General features: G+C 38.7%; 1 pseudogene; it reads left to right on the top strand.

Moving 5' to 3' along the window:
- The first annotated feature begins 15,541 nt into the window (after positions 1 to 15,541).
- On the top strand, positions 15,542 to 16,710 carry LOC149256356 (pentatricopeptide repeat-containing protein At5g15010, mitochondrial-like; annotated as a pseudogene).
- The last annotated feature ends 7,519 nt before the right edge of the window (positions 16,711 to 24,229 follow it).

Below are 24,229 nucleotides of genomic sequence, written 5' to 3'. Positions count from 1 at the left end.
TGGGCCTTTCGCCAAGTGGGGCATCGATTTCATGCAATCTAACCCCACCTCGACCGGGGGGCATGGGTATATTATAGTCGCTGTTGACTATTTTACCAAATGGGCCGAGGCGATGCCTACATTGGATAACACTGGTGAAACAGCTGCCCCTTTCTTTTTTAATCATGTAGTCGCCAGGTTCGGCGTTCCGCAGGCTATAGTGACAGATCATGGATCGCATTTTCGCAATCACATGATGGTTGAGTTAGCCGCCAAACTAGGGCTATCGCACGATAGCTCTACCCCGTATCATCCACAAGCCAACGGACAAGTTGAGGCAATCAACAAAGTCCTGAAGCGTATGTTGCAAAGGATGATCGGGGTTCACAAAAGAAGATGGCACCTACTCCTGTACTCAACATTGTGGGCTTACCAAACCTCGGTAAAGAACGCCACTGGGTTCACACCATTCCAATTGGTGTATGGCCTGGAGGCAGTATTACCGATCTAGTGCGAAATTTCGTCTCTTAAACTCGCAATTGACCTCCTCCCCGGAACCTCAGAAGAAGAGGCTCGTTTCTTGGAATTAATCCAGTTGGATGAAAACTGTCGTGACGCCGCTTTGGCGAACGAAGCCCATAAGAAACGAGTCAAAGCACAGTTCGACAAGAATGTCAAACCTCGTATCTTCTCTGAGGGTGACTTGGTTTTGCTTTACGACCAAGAATCCGACAAATTAGGAGCAGGAAAATTTAAGTCCTTATGGATGGGTCCTTATATTGTTAAAAGGGTGTTAGCAAAAGGAGCCTACGAGTTAATGGATTATGACGGGATACCACTGGCGCAACCCCGCAACGGGTTGTACCTCAAGCGTTACTATGCCTGAATAGTAACCCGAGTGCTTTTGTTGTATTTTGTTTTCGCTAAAGTGTTTTTTTCGGTTTAGTAATCCACTCTTCTCGTTTGTTGCAGATGTCGAATTTCTCTGAGACATATGTAGGATATGCCGACGGGGTGAGTCGTAGTACGCGGAATTTGTCCTCCGCAGCCTGGGCCATTTTTGATCCAAGCGGCGAGTTAGTGAGTTTCAGAGGTGTGTGTATTGGGCAGTCAACGAACAACATCGCTGAGTATAGCGCGTTGATTGAACTCCTCTCTGATACCATCGCTCATGGTATACGCCGACTAATTGTTAGGCTAGACTCACAGCTTGTGATACTATAACTCACTGGTATATATTCAATCCGCAATCCAGCTATTTATCGAATGTTTCTAAGGGTTAAGATTTTGGAAAGAGAGTTTGATTCAATTCAATACCAACATATTTCCAGAAACTTGAACACATTAACAGATTCATTAGCAAGCTATGTATTAGATAGACATTTACGACATATATAAAAAGAGATGCATCGGTGCTAATGCAAGTGGATCACAAATAAACCATAATAAACCCCGAAAATCAAAATATATAAAGCTGTTTATAGTTTGTACATGATGTGCTGTAATCAAAACAAAATTGGTCGTATGACCTAGAACTCAAAAAGATGCTAGGGGGCACCCTAGCCTAGTGGTGCTCATGAAAGTACGTCACGGTCTGTGCAATCATGCGCAAGAGACGAGTCCATCGTCTAGGCACGCCAATAGTGTGCCGCTGCAACTGTAAAGGTAACTCGTCAATCTGTACATCCGGAAGACCACGAGTAAGGCTCTCGACCTGCTCCTGCACAGCTGCAAGTATCTCAGTATCACCAAGGTCGCGAATGACAACTCGCCTAGCAGGCTCTGCTGCTGGGGCAGCAACTGGCGATCGTGGACGAGCTGCTGAACGAACAGGACCAACATCTGCGTGCACCCAAGAGTTTGATCAGTTTTGCACAATAACATCATGAGTAAAAACAATAAACAGTAACATGGTGAGAGATTTTACCAATAGCGCCCCATTGCTCGCCATCCGGTAGCACCAAGTCCGGATCACCTCGGTAGTCCATACCCACATATGGATACTCAGAAAACACCATCTCCTGATGCTCGAACCACCTAAAGAAGGCCTCAGTAAAAGTAATCTGAGGTTGACCAGCATGTCGGGACATGTGGTCAACCCACGTCTGCATGCGTGGTTCGGTCGAAGAAGGCAAGTCAAGTATGATGTACTGAGGCTGCATCAGTGGGATTTTCTCCAAGGCAAAGGCAGTCAGAATAGAACCAAACCCAAAGTTCTTCAGCTTCCCGTCCTTTACCTTGGTCAATTGACTTTTCATCTGAACAAGTACTGCATCACACCAGTTAAACACTTTCGGTTGGAGACACTCCAAGGCGTGCTGCATATAAGATCTGTTGGCAACATGCAAAGCTGCGCTACCGGCCATCCTACCAATGGTAAATAGAATGGACCTAAGAGACCTGTCAGTGATGTCACGGATATTGATCTTGCCGTCTTTGCTCGGCTGTGAACCTTCCCGACAATACTGACGGATGTAGTCTCTGGTGGAATCAGTCCCTCGAACCGTACCTGACAAAGAAATGGGAGCACCCCGCCTTGACAACCCAGTCAAGAAGTACATGTCCTCTATGGTCAAGGGGATGGTTTTCCCCCTAATCTGGAATACTTGGTTAACAGGATCCCAAGCATCAAGCATGTACTGCAGTAAGGAAATCTGTGCTCTCATTCTAGAGATACGGAAGAACTTCAGTAGGCCACAGTTCCGAAGTGCGCTCACCGTGACCGGGTCATGGAGTGCAACCATGTCCTCTGCTTCATGTTCTCGTTCTCGCCATGTAAGGGACATTTTGTTCAAAGTTCCCTGCAAGCAAACAAGAGAAGGAGTAAGTTCCTAATTTTGATGAAAAACTGGCGAAAAATCATCAAAAAACACATGCAGGATCAATTTTTCTAGGCCCAGCGTAGGCAGAGAGTCTCCCCCTTGCGCTGAGAGGCAGTCTGCCTTAAGACCACCTGAAATACAGCGCAAGTTTCGAAAGGAGAACCTGCGCTGATGCCAGGGCGCCCTGATGAAACCCCTGGGGCTCAGAAACCCTGAAAAATGTGCATGAAACTGAAAAAGGAAACCATGAAAGTGAAGGGCTAAGGTTTAGCTCCTACCTGGTCCAAACGGCGCCGAAAATCGTCCACAGAATCTCCCGAAATCAGCTGGTGAAAATCAAGGAAGAAGAGGCACCTCCAGAGCTCCAACAAGCAAAATGCAAATGAAATGGTAAATGAGAGGTAAAAACACCTTTTTATGACTTTTTACACAGTTTAAAGTTAAATATTAAGGTTATAATCTCATTTTCATGCAAATGTTGTCCATTTCTAACAAAATTTGTTGCAGCAATTGATGGTGAAGTACTACATTTGAAAAGAGAAAAGCTAGTAAAAGTAAAAAATCAAAATTGACCATGAATCGAGCAGTTTTACCACGGAATTTATGCTCGTTAAAAAATAGAAAAGTGTGAGCAAAAGTTTCCACCAGAGTTCAAGCTCATTAAAAAATGAACCTATCTCGGTAAATAACCATTGCGATCGTAAATTTATCAGCCTTAAAAGCCTTGGTCGTGTTTTCATCCATCACCTCCACTGTCATTTGGCCGGTCGTTCACCCCCATATGTGTGTTTACCCATTTTGAGGAGCATCTGCGAAGAGTGATTTCACCTAGCCATCCTTGTGACACTACCGTGATTGGAAAATTCCAATTTGTACTTGGAATCTGCTGCTATCCCTGTTTATCACTCGTTCCTCAAAAGACGGGTCTTCTTTGAGCTCTTTTCACTGACTCGTAAAATATGAAAAGTTTGCCGAGTTTTGGCCTTCCAGCTCGTTAAACGACCGGAACGCTATCCCTCCTCTAGATTTTAATCTTTTTGGACCTGAGGGATTATTGCACAAAAAGATCGAGCGCTTGTTTTGTTCGGCTCGTTAAAGCAATTGAAAACTCATCCCTTCTGTATTGTTTTATACTTTTTCGGACTTAAGGGATTAGATGACGAAAAAGGAATTATGGAGTTAACTTTCTGTACCTTTTCGGACTCTCTAAAGATGAAAAGGACCGAGTTTTCTTTGTCGTTAGACTCGTTAAAATGATTAAATAAGTGACAAACTTGTCTTTAGACGAGAACGAGTTTCCCTATCGCTAAGCTCATTAAATCATAGCGATGGGCTTGCCCGAAGGGCAGGTTATAGAACAAGCATATGTTATCCTCCTCAAGCTTGACAAAAATAAAGAGGTACTGGTCAGAAATGACTGGGGAAAAATTGGGAGAACATCAAAGTTTAATGGTAGCAAGTCGCTCTTGAACATGACACTTTTCCTCCGTACCACATCGGGTTGGGTTGTTTCATTCACCGGTCTCATCACCATGGTCCTCGCCAAACCATCCACATTTGGGGTAATGCTACCGATCCATCGCATCAGTGTCGTTATATGTTCAAGAGAGGTCATTCTAAAAGTGGCAACCGTGTCCCATCCACTGCCATACATTATCCTTCATCCATTCATGATCGCCACCCTGAATCATATATCACAGTTTGTTTTCACCTCCACTAAAATCATTAGCTCCGTTCCGTGTCATTGATGTGGGATTCATTAAGGCCCTCCTTTGACGGATCGCTTCTTGTCGACTTCAGCTCATTATCCAAGAAGTTGATCTAGGAACAACCCCATCAGTACTTTGAAGCTTGCATGCCTCAATGGCAAGTTTCTCACTTCCGGCGACAGGTATACATCAATGACCTTCGACCAGAAGATTTTGCGTGGCGTTCGACGCCAAGTCCTTTATTCACACCACGTGAATTGTACTGCAGTACCTTGAGGGTCATTATCATTATCGGTGATTCCTCTCGCGCTTGTTAACGGTTTTCATCATTGACCGGTAATCAAGCGATGTCTTTCCATGTTCGACTTCAGCGAAATTCTCACATGGATCGACTTGTACTTAGAGTGAAGATCGAACAAGTTTGAAGACCCCGGATCTAGTTTCATCCATCCGGGTTGCGATACATATTCAGGAAATATAAAAGCATTTGTCATGTACATCATTGCAGTAGATGATCATCCTACTCAAAGGATGATAATTTCAGCAGAAAATTATCAGTCTACCATCAGACGATCGTCTGTTCTATGTACCAAAATGTATTTATAAAGCTGAGCATGGGAATGCCCGCCTCAGCTAGATCATGAAAACAGAATGAAAAATAATGTATTGTATTGTATTGTATTACAGGGCACCTCTCAGCACTGGAATGAACTTCGGACCCTCTAGATAAAGCATTTCACCCGATAAACGGCCTCATACTTTAAGGGGCAACTGTTATAGACATTTTTGTGCCTCGCAGCATGGAGCATGAAATGTCAATAATTACAGGGATCCTCAGTCCCTAAACATGTTATTCTTACCCCTAGAAGAACAAGGTCAGCAAACCACAGCACTTCCCATCAGTTCTCCACCTGAAAACACTCAAAAACAGGCTATTTTTGGATCATGTCAGCTGCTCCACTGAGCATCTGCGCTGGAATGCAACTGCTCCTCCTTGTACCTGCGCTGAAAGTCAAATCTAATGAAGGCTACCTGCGTTGGGCGAGATTGGCCAAGTGGCACAGTCATTCTGCAAGGTGTCAATTGCCCAGGAAGCTTCCAAACTGACACTTGGTTCATGGGATTCGCCCTGTGATGAGTAAGAGGTACTTGATCTCCATGTGTAAGCAAGGATCTCCAAGTGGACTCAAGAACTGAAGTTTAACTGAAGAGGGAGAGGACACAAGGCAACTTTATGTCAGTCTCAAGCTGACTCATCCTTTCTTCTTCTCTCCTATATATAGAGCTCTTCTATGAGGTCTAAGGAGGCTGGAATTTTGTGCAAAGCAAGGAAGTGCTGTTGGTTTACAGTTAGAGCTATTGGGTGATTGCTTTTATAGAGGTGAAGAGGAGATTTCTTGCTGCTGGGGAGGTGCTGCTGGATTGGAGCCATTGATGGTTGTAACCTTCTCAGAACCCTGTTACTTTTATCAATAAAGCTTTGAATGTTCTCCTATATACTTGTATTGCATTGATGTATTGTATTTACTTGTATATTTGATTCACTCCAATCCATGCATCAGTTATGAGTACATGTATCTTGTAGTTTTCTTCTCTCTGTTGTGCAGGATCTGTGTGTAGCTGGACCGGCAAAGGGAGCAAGGAGCTGGGAACAAGAGACAAAGAGAGAGGATAAGGATCGACAAAAGCGAAAGACACCGGTTGGTTAATCTTTTCTTCCTTCTCTCTGTACTTTCATAAAGGAAAACATTAAAGCTTTACTTTCAGTTGTTGCTAAAGACTGTCACCTTTAGAGTAGGGATAGGGTCATCCGAGTCGGATACTTTTCCCCACAACAATAAGCTTCTTGATTGCTGAATCCTTTTCATTTACAGTCATTTCTTAATGATGTCACTTCATCCTGCAACCTTTGACATTGATCCTCCTTTTCTTTGTACTACTTCCTTACCTTGTTCCCTTCCTCCAACTGAGGTTTTAATATGGTAACTTCTTCTTTGCCCAACACATTCCCTTTTATCAATTAGATCTTTTTGATCTCTAATTGTGTCTGTGAGATTTTTAAATTCCATCTCTATTTGATTTCTTTCTCTTTCACCCATCAGAGAAAATTGAATTGTTTTTCCGTCACATTCATTATCTTCAAATGAACATAGAAATGTATCACCAGAGGACAACAAATTTGTACCTGATAATTATTTTTCTTGTTCATATTTCTCAGGTGATTATGAATATGAAGAGTTGCTTCGACACAATGGCCAATCGTCTCTCCCACTGTCATAGTTCCTTTGATATGTCTTCTTCTTTTGAGGTGCTTTCTTCTTTTTCTTCTTTCCCATTGTTATTACGGATCTCCTTAAAGTGATCAAGCTTCTGCCAAAGGACCTGGTCTGATACCAATTGTTGGGAATAATACTGAGAGGGGGGGCGGTGTGAATCATTATTTACAAATCAAAAACTTTTTTATTTCCATAATCATATTTATATACACTACTTCAGTGAAGGGAACTCGCGTGTGCACGCAACTGTTCTTAAGGCAACCCGTGTATATCCAGTGAACTTATGATTCAGTTAGTTCATCATATGTTGATATTTAATCAATGCATTGGTACTTTACTAAACATTAAATAGTATCCATGTGCAATAATAACAAAATAAAACATCACACATAAGAATCACACAAGAACACCAAGAGTTAAGGTGGAAACCCAATGCGAGAGAAAAACCACCTGCTGTTGTTGTCTCTGTCTTCTTTAATACAAAGAATAATTTGTTTACAATCTTGTACTGGTGCAAACTCATACCAATATGCAGGCACCCACCTACAAAAAGCTTCAACCTTCTCTCGTTCTCGAGCTTCTACTCGAAGGGATCTACAACCCCCTAGCTCTTGTACTAGCCGATACCTTACTAGTACATAGGCGCTGGCCTACAAAAGGCTCCAACCTGCACTTGTTCTCCAGTTGCTACTGAAAGGGAGCTCCAACCCCCTCATGAAATCACCGACCACTACTAGCATGAAGCTTTTATTTCCTCACTAAAGGCTCCAACTCTCAGTATACTTCAGGGACCACGTTTCATAAATTTTTATACTGGATACTCATTGTACACAACAACACAATATGTAGGCCACATTTCATCAATTTTTCACATTGGACCCATGAGTAACATTGAAACTCAAAATCAATCACCACTACAATACATCTGCATCAGCCAATCACTGAAACTCAATCATCAATATCTAATATAATTGAAACCCAATCATCAATCTCTGAATCAACCATAACTAAATCAGTCAATCACTAGAACCTCTGAGATACTGAATCAAACAATCACTAAACCTCTGACACAACTAAATCAATCATTCACTTAGACCTCTAACATACAGAATCAAACAATCACAACTTAATCAACCATTCATTCAAACTTAATCAAATTCAACCAATCAACTGGAACACAAAGATAACTATAGCTAGTACACAGATCTGAACCCAAAACACTGCATCCACAAGCAGAACCAACTGTAACATCAAAAGTCATGTGTCAGAATGTATACACTTCATCAATGAATCGAACCCGCATCTATATGCTACTTCCTTTAGCCCAACCTACGTATAACTATAAATATATTGAATCATAAAACCTCTGAACCACAAACTCTACCAATCAGTGAAATTTTGAATATCTATTATCAATTTCCAGAGTTCTAAACAGATAGCAACAAGTATCACCTTCTTACTCAATCAATCAATCAACCTGACTCAATCTCCTTATACAATCAATTTTACTTTCAGATTTAATGAAGACAGCATTAACAAATAGTAGTAAACCAACAACACTTATCAGATAGATCAGTCATCTCTGAACAACAGACTTTTCTTTTGCATACACTACTTGGAAATGTCAAACTAGCGTGTATACATGCCTTCACCAAGGTGAACCAGTGTATATATCTGCAATTACTTACTTATAACTTCGCAACCAAACCAGAATTCAGACATACCCATATAAATACATATAAAGGATAAAACATTCGTTAGCAATCAGATCTATCTGATCCATTATCAGATCACATAATGATAAGTCGTTATGATCCTGATCCATTATTAGATCTGATCCATCATCAAACACTCAAGTGCATACTTAGTCTAGGTCAAGCAAAGCATCAGAAACCCATAACATGCATATTTTCTTTTGATCTAACACTTCATAAGATATTTGTTACTTGTGCACATAGCCTTTTGATATTCTCCTTCTTATATACTCAGATCCTTTGTCAATACCTCAGAACAAAACCTCAAACCAATACCTTGGACCAAAACCTTGACCTTCCATCCCATACACGCTTTTCCTTATGTGAAAGTGCGTGCATACGTATACGCTCATTTTGCTCTGTTAACTCGTGTGTGTATGCTGCTTTTTGTACATTGAACCTGTGTATACAACTTAAGTAGTAAGCCAACAACACTGTTCAGATAGATCAGTCATCTTTGAAAAACAAACTTTTCTTTTGCATACGCTACTTGGAAATGTTGAACTAGTGTGTATACACGCCTTCACCAAGGTGAACCAACGTATATATCTACAATTAATTACTTATAACATCGCAACCATTCCAGACTTCAAACATACCCATATCAAGACATACAAAGGATAAATCATTCATTAGCAGTCAAACTTAGCCTATCCATTATCAGATCGCATAATGATAAGTCATTATGATCCTGATCCATTATTAGATCTCATCCATCATCAAACACTCAGGTGCATACTTAGTCTATATCAAGAAAAGTATCAGAAACTGTTGACACCTAATCATAGGGACTGGGTGAACAACTATAAATAGTGTAAATAAATAATAAATAAAATGTAGAGTTATCAGGAGATGAAACTCAATAGTCACTCCCTCATCTATATAATAATGAACAACCTAAATGAATAATATAATCTCATTTGAGGACTTACCTCCTGGCCTGACATGGTATCAGAGCCAATTCTAATTTTAGCCTTCCTCCCTTTGTAACTCCCTCACGTTCTGCCTATTTTTGCAGAATTGTCACCTTCTTTACATCCTGTATACCTGCGCTGGTGATTTCTCTATCTTATCCCTACAAGATTCTACGCATTATTGAATTCACTAGTCTAAATACAGTGGGAGTGCTGAAGGGTCGATTTGTTGCATTAAGGCATTGCTTTGCCTACTGTGAATACTGGAGCCAGTTGCTGCATGGAATGGTCATGTGATGCTAGGAAGTGCTGGACTGTGTGCTGGAAGGGTGGCACAGTTGGAAGCGTGGTGTTATGGCCAACACTGATACTGCAACTGCATTTGAGTCTATTATTCCCAGAAGCGTGGTGCTGGGTTGAGTACGCTCTCAGTTTGATAGAATACCAAATGACCATCCATTATATCAATATTTGGAGGCTAATAGAAAACCTTGCATACTGCTGGTATAAATCATTTATATGCATTGAATGATTATGTTGTTGGTCTGATATCAAAACACTGCATACGCCGGTCAGATATCAAAACGATGTATACGGTGATATTTCAATATGAATATTTTGAAAGTCTGCATATAAATCCCTGTTCCGCATCTCCACTCCCATAACTTCGGTTGTCACAGCGTCGAAGACTGTTGGAGTATTTTTTAAACTGGTTGCAAATTCACTGCTACAGTTTCGCAAACAAAATTTCGAGGTATGGTGAATGTATATGGTGTGAAGCGCATTCAACTCCTTTGAGAATGGTGGTAGTATTAAAATTCGTTGATATTTTTGAATGGTGATAATAGAATGAGAATTTTGGATGGTATTTTTTTTCGGATATACATTGTATGGTTTATATGTTGAAACCATCATATAATATATTTGTGAGTGGAAGAATATTTGCTACATTAAAAGTATTAATATAGTGAATTCTTTTCCACAAAATAGAAGATATCCACAAAGGTTGTGTTTGTTTTGGGAATCAAAAGCAGATATTTTTTGGGAATGCATTCACTAATATCTATTGTTGGAGTAGTTCTCTCTGGGAAAAAGAACCATCCAAAATGGTCAAGGAAAATTAAACACAATCTCATTTTTAATGAGCTGTGGAAAAGAGTGTGTGTTGGAGATGGAGGCAAAGAACTAGAACATCCTACCTCAGACAAAGAATTATCCATTTGGGAAAATAAGAACGAAAGGGCTTATGCATTGATTGCAACATCAGTAAATGAAGAGGTGAGTCTCCATATTTCGCTATTTTCAAATGCTTTCGAAGCCTTACAAAAACTGAAGGAACTTTATGACTCACACTTTGCACTTGAAGTTGTTCAACTCATGATTAAATTGTTCAACCTTGAATTACAAAATGATGATCCTCTTACTCTTGCATCAGAAGTAAAATCTATTATGCATGATATCAAAGTCACTAATGTTGAACTGGACATTCATCTGATATATTTTCTCAAGGCACTTTATCCCTCTTACTCAAATTATATTGAGTAATTGCAAGCAAATGGAAACCTCTAAGATATTACCTTTGACTCCCTTGTGAAAAAAATTGATGAAAGAGAGAAATCTTTTGGGAAGAAGATATCTCCTTAGTCTTCTAAAGAGGCTATGTGTCTTGTGCATAGAGGTGCAGGGTACCTCTACTCGTGCACAAAATTTCTCATACAATTTTCATTATGATGAAGGTACATTTCCACCTAATTTATTATGGCATGCTATATCTGGACACTTGAACTATGACATCCTCTGCTTGTTGAAGAAAAATGGTGTTACTGGTTTGCCTACAATTCCTAAGAAACTTAGGCAATGTGATGCTTGCATTCTAGGAAAGCATAGCAAACAGTCTTTTCATGATTCACATTCCAGAGCACATAGAAATCATGAACTCATTCATTCAAATTTATGTGGTCCAATGCCTGTTCCTTTTGCAAATGGAAATAAATATATGATGACATTTATTGATGACTACACGAGAATGTGTTGGGTTTGTTTATTGAAGAACAAATCCGATGCTTTTCAAATATTCAATAACTTTTATACATGGATTGAAAATGATGCAGAATCTCATATTGGATCTATTCGCACTGATAATGGAAAAGAATACACTTCAAATGAATTTGAAAACTATATTCGCCAACATGGGATCAAACATCAAACAACTGTGTCTTATAATTTCCAACAAAATGGAGTAGTTGAAAGAATGAATAGGATAATCTTAAATATGATGCGCTCCATGATGTTTTTCAAAAATGTAAAATTGATGTTTTGGGTTGATGTTGTTCTATGTGTTGTATATGTAAAGAATAGATGTCCATTTAATTCTATTAGAAACAAGACTCCCTATGAAATATGGTATGGATACATTCCTTCGGTAAAGCATCTCAAGGTCTTTGGTTCCACATGTTATGCCTTGATACCAAAGGTACATAGAAACAAACTTGGTGCAAGAAGTCGTAAGTGTATCTTCCTGGGGTATTCAAACACCTCCAAAGCATACCGTCACTATGATGAAGTCAATAAAAAGTTTGCTGTATCTAGAGATGTAATCTTTCTTGAATCATCCAAAACTGACAATTTTGTTGAGCAACAACTTGATCGCTTGGATAGATTCACAAATGCAAAATAATTTCAAGAATTTGATAATCAGATTTCACATCTTGAAGGGGGGATTCTTATACTAGATCAACCTATTGAATTTTCTTCTGAAGCCCTCTATCCCCCGCATGAAACTCCAGCAATGAATGATACTTTGAGTGATGTGATTGACAAAATTGGGAGACTCAATCTTGATTCAGTCCCAACTCAATAAACTGAGCAGCGTGGACCATCTCAAAAAGGTCCCCCAAAGTGGCTGACAAAGACACTTGAAGGTGTTAAACCTGATGAGGTTGGAAAGACAAGAACTAGAAATTAAACCCGAAAAAATGGAGGTGATGTAGATGACTCTGATTCACCTGTTGATATGGATGTTTCTTATGATTGTGAATTGAATTTTCCTAAAGAATTTGAACCAACTTCCTTCAAATAAGTTGCTTCTCATGATGAATGGAAAGAAGCAATGCAAAAGGAGTATGATGACTTGATAAATAATGGCACTGGGAAGCTGTTTGATCCTCCATTGGGAACAAAACTAATTGGCTGCAAGTGGGTCTACAAGAACAAGTATACAACTGATGGCTCACTTGACAAGCACAAAGCCAGACTTGTGGCAAAAGTTTTTGGCCAGAAGGAAGGGGTCGATTATGAGGATACTTTTCCCCCATAGCAAAATGGGCTACCATCTGAACACTCTTTTCCCTAACAGTTCAGAATGGTTGCAAAGTCCATCAAATGGATGTAAAAATTGCTTTCTTGAATGGAGATCTAAAAGAGAATGTTTTTATGTCCCAGCATGAAGGATTTGCTATGAAAGGACATGAACATAAAGTATGCAAACTTGTGAAATACTTGTATGGTCTCAAACAAGCACCGCGAGCTTGGTATGAAAGACTAATTGAGAATCTTCTAAAACTCAATTTCAAACATTATGATCTTGATGATGCAACTTTGTTTGTCAAGAAAGTTGGAAAAACATTTGTATATCTTGTGGTATATGTAGATGATATTTTGAAGACAGGGAACAATGAGAGATACATTGCATCCATAAAGAAGGAATTGAGGAAAGGTTTTGAAATGATTGATTTGGGCTATGTTCATTACTATCTTGGTATTGAAGTAACTCAACATCCGAAGTCCATATTCCTTTCTCCAAATAACTACATTGGAGATCTGTTGAACAAGTTTGGCATGGCTGAATGCAATCCTCTGAATACTCCAATGGAACAAAACCTAAAACTCACATCCATTGAAGGAAAATAATTTGAGGATGCAACAAAGTATAGATAGCTTGTAGGAAGTCTCAGTTCTGTGACTACTACCAGACCAGACATTTCGTTTTTTGTTGGAATCCTCTCTAGGTTTATGCAAAAGCCTTGTGAGGGACATTGGTCTGCTACAAAAAGAGTTCTAAATTATTTGAAGGAAACTCAAGACTTTGGACTCAAGTATACACAGGTGGGTGACTTCAGCTTGATTGGATACTCTGATTCAGACTTCAATGGAGACGAAGAAACTAGGGTATCTACTTTTGGTTATTCTATGAGTCTTGGATCAAGAGTTGTCTCCTGGAGATCATGCAAACAATCAGTTCTAGAAGATTCCGCAACAGAGGAAGAATATGTGGCAGCAGCTGAGGCAACAAAAGAAATTGTGTGGCTCACGAAAATTCTAGAAGATTTGCAGGTAAAACAAGTACATTCGAATCCACTCATGATTAACAATACCTCGGCAATAAAGTTGGCCAAGAACCCAAATTTCCATGATCGAACAAAGAAAATCAGTACAAAATAGCATCTGATTCGACATCATGTTGAGCCCAAAACAATCCATCTTCGCCATTCTTCCACTAATGAGTAGATTGCAAACATCTTCACCAAAGAACTTGGAAGAGAAAAGCTTGAATGATTCAGAACGATGCTTGGACTCACCAAAATCCCTTCAGATTAAGGGGGGTAATGTTGACACCTAATCATAGGGATTAGGTGAACAACTGTAAATAGTGTAAATAAATAATAGAGAAAATGGAGAGTCATCGGGAGATGAAACTCAACAGTCACTCCCTCACGTATATAATAATAAACATCCTAAATGAATAATATAATCTCATTTCAGGAGTTACCTCCCGGCCTGACAGAAGCCCATAACATGCATATTTTCTTTTGATCTAACACTTCATAAGATATTCATTACTTATGCACATAGCCTTTCGATCTTCTCCTTCTTATATACTTAGATCCTTTGTCAATACCTTAGACCAATACCTCGGACCAAAAGCTCGGACAAAAACCTCGACCAATACCTCGAACCAAAACCTTGATCTTCCATCCCATACGCACATTTCATTTTGTGAAAGTGTGTGCATACTTATACACTCCTTTTTTTCTGTTAACCCGCGTGTGTACGTTTCTTTTTGTACTATGAAGTTGCATATACAACTTAACGTACCTAAAAACATTATTTTCTTCAATTTCTTGATTCTGATATGAAGTCCTATGTTCCATCATCCTATTCTTCTTTATCATTACTCTGTTACCTTTGAATATACCTGTTATAATGTGATTTTCCATTGTACATCACTTATGAACTGATTCCTTTGAACTGCCCTGCAATTTGTCACATCTATAAATGTAACTGTAATGCATTTTGTCTCATCCGGTTTATACATTTCTCAACTAGTCCATTCATCAAAATAGGTTGTTATTAAGGACACTTCTTATCAAGGACAACACACACTACCTCAACACCTTTGACAATTATTATGTTCCATCATTCTGTCACCTCTGATCTGTCCTGTAGATTCATCTCATTACCATATTCTTGTTCTGCTACAAGTGGGTTGCCATCAAGTACAACACATTCATCATAATGCCAACACTTTGTCTTGGGTGCCAGAATCCTCAAGCCAAGGAAAGGTGCAGGAGCATAAACATTCTCCAACCGCGCACGTTTTGGATAAATAAATGTTAGGTTTCTATGGTTTCCAAGGAGTATCATTCCTTCCATTCGGAGTCTTAAAATCTAATGTTTTCTATCTATATTCAAATTGAATCATTTCATAATTCCCTCCAGAGCCGAGGGTGGTCACAAGAAACTACAAGAATCTATATATAACCTCACACCATATAATCATTCGTAGATAGATAGATCAAAGATCAGCCTGCTGCCTCACATTCACAATCGAAATCAAAATTACAATTATCATATATCAAAATTATAATATCCTTACCTCAGGTTTGATCAGAGTCCTAATATCCTCAGGTTGGATCATACTAATAATTCTAATAACTTTAGGTTGGAAGTTTATTACACAATAACCCTAATATGTTATATAAAATGGAGGCTTCATTGAACAATAACCCTAATCATTCATCTAAAATGGAAGCTCTTTTGCATAGTAACCTCGATCCTTTCTCCTTTTATTCTTCTTGATGGAATTCCATGGTGCCCCCTTCCATGAAGCCCCCGTTTCACTCGCCACCGCTACCTCAAGCCCCCAAAGAGCCCAATTTGGACCCCTCTTAGTATCCCCAAATGATGCCGATTGAAATGGTTGTGAGAAGAAATATGGAGAATCTATCCTGGATGGGCGTTGAAAATGCATTGAACTAGTTGCAGCGTGGGGTTTCAGTCTAGTTTATGGAGGATGTGCTCAAATTGTTCCATGGGGCCAGCATAGATGCCATAAAGATTTTTTGTTGGGCCGGGTTCAAACTTGGCAGGAAGCACAACCCCTCACATTTAATTTGCTTGTTGATTTTCTCAGAAATTTTTTTTTTTTTGAGTTGATGTGGGATTGCATCAAGGTAACGAAGAACATAGGGATCTTGTCCATGGAAACATTCTCCTCTTTGTTTTGGAATATGTGCATACCGATAAGGTTGAGGAGGCGAGGATGACATTCAAGGTGATGGAGTAGTATGGATTTGGGCAGGATGTCGTTGAACTAAATTGTCTTCTTAGAGGAATGTGCAAGCACAAGCAGGTGAATGCGGCGATGGAATTCCTCGATAGAATGAAGGTGAGGATCACACTAGATGCTGAGATGTATGCGTTTCTACTAGAGGGATGGGAGATCATATGTGATATGACTAATGATAGAATCACCTTTGGAGAAATGGTTAGCTGCATCGGATGGCTTTCGAACAACATATCGACTTATAATGCCTTCTTGAGCATTTTGGTCAATGGCTCTCGATTTGAAGAGGCATCGAGGTATCTGGCCATGATGAGTAATAGGAAGTGTTTGCCCAATCTAGACTTCTTCCTAAATACACTATATATCCTTTACCAATGTCGAAATACAAAGGATGCTTATGGAATGTGGGAGTTTATGAGGAAAAATGGTATTGTCCCTGATTTTCCCACTTATAATACAATGATTGGCGTGTCTTGCAGTGCAATCCTGATCCAAGTAGATTTTGTTAACCATTTGTTGGATGAGATGGTTTTTAATGGCGTCTTTCCTGATTTTAAGACTTACAATACCATTTTTGAAGGTCTTTATCACTACTGTTAAGGTGGAGGAGGCATCAAGCTTTTTTCAAGAAATGACTAAGAATAAATTTTGTCCTCTCTATTGTTGGTCATCAGAATTGCCTTATTGTTAACCTCTACTTTACCCAAAACACACTACCTAAGACCTCTGTTTTACCCTTGGAACCCATTTATTCTTGCGCTTCTTCTAACTCTTGCACTTATTCTTGCACTTCTTTCATGATTTTTGTTTTTAAGGGTTATATGAACTTAATTACTAACTAAAAAGATTAAATAGCCTATTTCCCTTTGAAACTTACATATTTTTTTTCCTAAGGTATTTTGATAGAGCAATAGTATTAATGTTGTGTAAGATGGGGTTGGTGCAGGAACATTCTTGCACCGTCCGCATTCTTGTACCCATGACAGCTGGCAGCATCAACACGGTTCACTGCCAAAGGCCACTACAACTTAACAATTTACACACATTCCTTGCCAAAAGATCAACATCACTTTATTGGGCTCGGAGCGTCTGGGAAAATACAAGATATGGAGGCTAGGGTTTCGACCGAATACCCCTAGTTTAGTCTTTTTGTCAAACAATCGAAAGCCTAATATAATACTTTTGTTTGATTTCAGTTGCGGCCATAGCCGAATGATGTATATTTAATAGGGTTTCTAGTAGAACTAGGTAGCGATACTCTGGAAAAATTTTGGCTTATACTGTAATTTTTGTATCGCCATAATTCTAGGCTAGATCTAGCAATCCACGATGTACATTTGCAATTACTGAGTTTAATACAAGGATCTATGGCAGCTATTCATTTCATGTTCTAATATTTTATGTGACGCACTATTCGAGCATTTGATTTTCCAAATCTCATAAAAGGGAAACGAGTTGGTTGGCTAGGTCCCAGCCAACCCAGCTCGTTTTCCCTCTTTCCCTAAGGTGTGTTAGAAATATTTCCTTATGCAGGGTTATATCAACAAGTATTTCATCTTTTTATGTATGTAACAGATCTTTGTCTTCTTCATAAACTGTGTGACTCAGATCTGAGGTGTGAAGGTGTGGGTTTGTTCATTTGCTGAAGGTTGTGGTAGAATTTCTTTCCTTTGATGTGTATTTTTCTTTTTGCAAAGGGTGTTTTTCATTTTACTTGCACTATTTTAATTATGCGAGGGTTGCTTCCACAAGGATGTTTATTTTTGCAAGTGGATCTATTTTTTTTTATGCAAGTGCGTTTCATTTCTGAGTGTGAAAGTGCGTTCTATGAAAGTTCCTTTTCTTTAACTTGGGGTTAATTTATTTATATTTCCCTGAGCGTTAATGAAATTTTGTACACATTATGAGGATCTATGACTATGCTTATTCTCTTCTGGGAGTAGTTTAGTTTAAGATTGAAATTTAGTGAAGGAACCTTTGAACTAAAACCTATATTCGGTAAAAGTGCGGATCTGGTTAATATTAAAATAGTCATCTAGGGAAGAAGGGATGCTTTGTATTTAGAGTAGATGATCATTTTCACATGAAGAAGATTTATGTTTCACTAGATATTTCCTTTGACTTTTGAAGTAATTTTCACTTTCGAATGAATTATTAGATAAGGAGTCTTTTGATTATATGCAATTATATCCTCTACTCTGGGTTTCTAGTTAGCACACTTTACATTTTATGCAAGTGGTTTGGATGCTCAGTACAGGAATACTAATTTCTTAGTACAGGAATCACTATATCGGTATAGGAATCGATACCGTAGTACAGGAACAGAGTACCATGGTACAAGAACCTAGAATTCTTATATGAAAGCCAAAATACTCAGTGCATGAATAGAACATACTTTCAGTACAGGAACATCGTTTTAGTATAGGAATATCATTCCAGTGCAGGAACTCTGTTCCAGTACATGAATGTTGTTGCGGTGCAAGAACAATGATTCAGATCAAGAAGCAAAAATTGTAACAAAGACAAATGCACTTCACAACCTAATTATTTCTCTTTCTTATGACTGCACTGAAATTTAGTCTCAGATATCTCATTTTCTTGCTTTCATTGATTATGATTGCTTATGCTGATTTGAAGTTCCTTTCATTGAGATTTTGCAAAGTATTTTCCTTTTGATTCCAACACTAGAATTATTTTGGTATTATTTTCTTTGTAATTCTTTGATTTTGCAAATGTACTTAGGGAAGATAGGAACATATTTGGTGAAATTTTCTACCTTTAATCTTGGCATTTCCTGTGTTATGCCTCTAATCTTACGTAGCCCCGGGTTGACAATTAAGTGTTGAAGGAGTTTGTTGAACTACAACTCCAGCACCCAACATTTTGACGTCGTTGTCAGGGAGGTTTTTAAGATCGGTAAGAACTTTATGGTTTTGTTCTCTCTATAGTAGGGGTAAGTCTGCTATTATTTTTCTGCAATGTGCTTCTATTGCTTCAAGGATTTCTTAGTGATGATCTTTTTCTTTATTTCTTTCTTTCTTTCTTTTTTTCTCGTAACATTTGATTTGAGATTATTTTTATTTCCCGTAATTTTAAAATGTTTTTTCATTCTTTTGTTTAATTATTTTAAGATGAATGCCTAAAAAGGGTAGGGGTCTGAAGCCCAATAAGGGCCAAAGAAACACTGATAAATCTGAATATTTTTCTCATTTAGGGCCTTTTTTTGTAGGAAGAGAGACCAAACAAACACAAACTCACCACACAGGAACTGTCCACTTGGATTCTGGAAACAATTGTTCGGGTGTGGCACAACCCAAAAAGGGGAAGAAAGAAACTAGTGGTGATCAAAAGACTAATTTAAACCATAATCAACCTTCTGATTCTGTTGGGAGTGGTTCGATTGTAGGTACGAAAATGGCAGAAAATGAGGACCATTGTGAAGGGACTGGCGAGAATTAGGTAAATGAGGGGCAATCCACCTTTGGGTTTCCAATCGTGAATTCCGAAATAACTCTACAAATGAAGAATATTCCGCCATCAACTCTAACTCATTTCCCTGTTAAGATACATGAGGATCTAGATTCTTTTCTGTTTGAATTCAATATATTATGCAAAAGCTATGATTACTCTACAGATGCCCAGAAATTAAAATTATTTCCTGCAACTCTCAAGGATTCGGCCTTACGTTGGTTCATGCGATTAGGAGGAGATACTATAAATTCTTGGGACCAAATGAAGAGAGTCTTTTTGACCAAATATTAGGGAATATTGTAAAACTAGAGAAATGCAGGACGAGATCTTCACTATTGTGCAAGGTGATGATGAGATCTCAGAAGACTATATAGAGAGGTTTCTATATATCCTCCAAAGGTCAAAACATAAATTTGACATGAATACTATTAGAACCTTGTTCTTACATGGGCTTACTAAAGATTCTAGACATAATTTGAATTTGTTAGGATAAATTGGATCTACATATGCTATGATCATTGGTTTGGAAAATAAAATGGACAACATGAAATTTGAAATTATGAATACGGTTAGCAAATAAATAAACTCTTTGAAATTTCTACAGAATTTGGTCGAAGAAAAAGATTAGTTGTCTATTTATTATCAAAAGTGTAGGAAAAAACATATTTTAAGAGAATGTCCTGTTGATGTTAAAGATACTAATAAATGTGTGATTTGTGCAAAAAAACATGATGTTGGCATTACAGTACAGTTGTTTTCTTTGATGGAAACTCACATATATGATGACAGTTCATAGTGCAACAGATTAACAACAAAGGTTTACTGATCAGACTCCACAGATTGAAGAAAGGGAATAGTTTAAGATGTATACGTAGGTTCACTTTGTCAAATTAGCATATACACACGGGTTCACAGAACAAGAGGAGCATATACGTATGCACGCACTTTCACAGAAGGAAAAGCACGGAGCGCGGAAAAGAATCTTGATACCGTCAAAGAAAACCAATAGCATAACTTGGTTTTGGTCTGAGGTAGTGACAAAGGATATAAGTATATAAGAAGGAGAAGATCAAAGGGCTAAGGGTAAAAGTAATGAATATCTTATGAAGAGATAGATCAAAGAAAATATGCATGCTATGGGTTTCTGGTGCTTTGTTTGATCTGAACTAAGTATGCACATATGTGGTGGATGACGAATGAGATCTAATGATGGATCAAGTTTATAAGACTTGAAATGAAATATCATTGTATGATCTAATAATGGATTAGCTAGATCTGAATGCTAACGCATGTTTTATTCTTTAAATGTTATGATCTAAGTATTACTGAAGTTTGGAATAGTTATGAATCTTTTAAGTTAGTATTTGCAAATGTATACGTTGGTTCGCCTTGGTGAAGGCATGTATACACGCTATTTCCTTACTTCAAAGTAGTGTATACATTATGAGATATGATGTTTGAAGTTGTAGTTGGTTTTGGTTGTTGATGCAGAGTTCTGGGTTTTTCTCTGTGTTCTGGTGACAATGTTATGAATGTTTAGATTAATTGACTGTGATTTTCTTTAGTGTTTATAGGTTTTGAGTGATTGGTTGTATTGCAATGGTGAGTGATATTGAGCTTCAATGTTGTTGATGGGTCCAGTATGAAAATTGGATGAAACGTGGCCTTCACATTGTGCTATTGTGTACTAGGAGTATCGAGTCTGAAAATTTATGAAACGTGGTCCCAGGAGGAAGAGAGAAGGTAGTAGCCTTCTGTAGGTCGGCGCCTACGTACTAGTAAACATATCGGCTAGTATAAGAGCTAGGGAGTTGTAGCTCCCTTCAAGTAGAAGTTGGAGAATGAGAGAAGGTTGTAGCCTTCTACAGGTGGGTGCCTACGTACTGGTATGAGTCTGCAGCAGTACAAGATTGTAAGCAAGTTTTTCTTATATTAAAAGAAGACAGAGACGACAAGAGCAGGTGGCTTTTCTCCCACATTGGGTTTCCACCTTAAATACTGGTGTTCATGTGTGTTTCTTATGTGTGATTTCTTATTCTATTATTAATGCACATGGTTACTATTTAAATGGTTAATTAAGTATTGATGCATCGATTAAAGATAAACATATGATGAATTAACACTAATCATAAGTTCACTGGATATACGATGGTTGCCTTAAGAACAGTTGCATGCACATGCGAGTTCCCTTCATTGAAGTAGTGTATATAAATCTAATTATTAAAAGAAAAAGTTAGTGAGTTGATAATATTGATTCACCCCCCCCCTCCAATATTATTTCCAAAACATGCTACCAAGGAGTGCCCTTTTATTCCAGGACTGAAAGAAACATTCGAAGGAGAGAAATCTGAACCTAAGCCATTGCATGCCATGGGAGCATGGAGAAATTGGCCTCAGGTAGGTACAAGTATGGTTCCTAAACCTCCACCACATTTTTATGGTTATAATGCATCACCATATTCCCATCATAATTCAAATCACTCTAAACCTTGACAGCATGGGAATCACTTTCACTATGGAAAACCTCCTCAACCTTGGAAATAGGGATGGAGGGCGTCAAATCACTCTGACTATTCCTATCCTGGACCTATGCAATCATATCCTACTGCATATACACCTTATCTCATGTCACAACAATTGTTATCCCCTTACCCTAGCAAAGTCAACCAATGCCATCATTACCTTTACCTCCACCCTTTCGACCACCCCAACTACCTCCTCAACTGGTACCGAATACTAATAATAAGGTAGTACAATTGAGTCATTCCATAGGACCACTCCCTTCTCTCATCTATCAGACCTTTCCAGATTCATGAGCTTCAATTGACATCAGAAGGGTAGTAAAACAAGAAAAACAAAAATAATCCACGGTGATTATCGAGGAGAAAAATGAGGAGGAAACTCCCGATAATTCGAAAGAAGATGTAACCATTCAATCCATTCCCACACATTCAGAGTTACCATCTTCTTAAAAACAACCTCCCTATCCAGAGAGGCTACTTATGGAGAAAAATTACCCCACTCTCGAGTCTAATTTGGTTTCTGAGCTTAGGAATCTTTGCATAAAGGTTCCTTTGCTACAGGCTATTAAAGAGATCCCCATTTGTACAAAAATCATTAGGGAACTCTGTCTTAAGAAGCTAGGAAGGAAAATAGTAGAACCTCAAACAATTCAATTTGTTGGAAGAGCACCGGAGTTGATGACAGGATGTGCACAGATGGAGAAATATATTGAGCCTGGAAACCTGTTTGTTTCTATCCAGATAGGTGATATCCTTGTCCCCAATGCATTAATAGACATGGGGGCAGCCATTAATGTTATGACCAGGAAAACCATGGATCAAATTAGGTTGACCCATGTTCATCCTACTCCTACTTTGCTTGAAATTGCATACATATCTAAAATCAAGCAAGAAGGTGTGTTGGATGATCTAGTTGTTCCAATTGATTCTTGGGAATACCCTGTAGATTTTATTATGCTTCAGCCAAAAATCCTGTTGGTAGACATCCCTTGATTCTGGGACCACCATGGCTTGCCACAGTTGATGCTTATATTGGATTTTGCTCTGGTGATATGTATATTTCTGATGTAGATGCTAGGAAGAAATTCACCTTGTATCCACCTGCTAGATCTATTCAGGAGCTTCGAGATACCTTATGGCTAGACTATGACAATAGTGATGAGGAGACTCGATCCATTTCTTTGATCCATCATTATACCGAGTCAACCTAGGAGGGGGATATATGGAAATTCTTGAATAATCTAGATATAATGCCAAACTTTGACATGCTTCATCAAATCTTTACTCTACATTTTCAAGAAAGTTATAGTTCTCAACCGCCCTCATCACAGACTCTAGCAGCATCTTCTTGTACTCTCGAGCAACATCTTCCTGTATTTTTTGAGCTTGAGCAAGAAAGGGCTAGAACACATAGATGGATGCATATTTCAAACTCCAAGGGAGTGGATGACATTGATCACATGGAGGAGAAGCTCAAAGAGATGGGCAGAGAACTAAATAGCCTTAGGGAAAGAGAGGCCATAATAAAAAATTAGTTGGAGGTAGAAAATGCATGGTTGAAAGGACAGCTACAAGAAAGAGAGAATCAATTAGAATCCATGGCCAGTCTATGTTATAGAGATTTTTGTGCCTAACAGCATGAAGCATGAAATGTCAATAATTTGAGGGATCCAAAGTCCCTAAACATGTTGTTCTTACCCCTAGAGGAACAAGGTCAGCAAACCATAGCACTGAAAATCAGTTCTCCACCTAAAAACACTCAAAAACAAGCAATTTCTGGATCATGTCAGCTGCTCCACTGAGCATCTGCGCTGAATGTCAACTGCTCCACTCTGTACCTGCGCTGAATGTCAAAATAAATGAAGGCTACCTGCGCTGGGCGAGATTGGCCAAGTGGCACAGTCATTCTGCAAGGTGTCAATTGCCCAGGAAGCTTCCAAACTGACACTTGGGTCAAGGAATTCGCCTTGTGATGAGTAAGAGGGTCTTGATCTCCAAGTGGAAGCAAGAATCTCCAAGTGAACTCAAGAACTGAAGATTAACTAAAGTGGGAGAGGACACTAGTCAGCTTCATGCCAGCCTCAAGCTGACTCATCCTTTCTCCAAATCTCCTATATATAGAGCTCTCTCATGAGGTCTAAGGAGGCTGGAATTTTGTACAAGTAAGGAAGTGTTGTTGGTTTGTGGATAGAACTATTGGGTGATTGCTTGAAGGAG

The sequence above is a fragment of the Pinus tabuliformis genome, chromosome 7 (genome assembly GCF_031772625.1).
Source record: "Pinus tabuliformis cultivar Carrire ecotype Pingquan chromosome 7, CPIR1, whole genome shotgun sequence".
Taxonomy (NCBI): domain Eukaryota; kingdom Viridiplantae; phylum Streptophyta; class Pinopsida; order Pinales; family Pinaceae; genus Pinus; species Pinus tabuliformis.
Note: the sequence above shows the minus strand (reverse complement) of the source record. Positions and strands in the feature narration are given on the sequence as shown.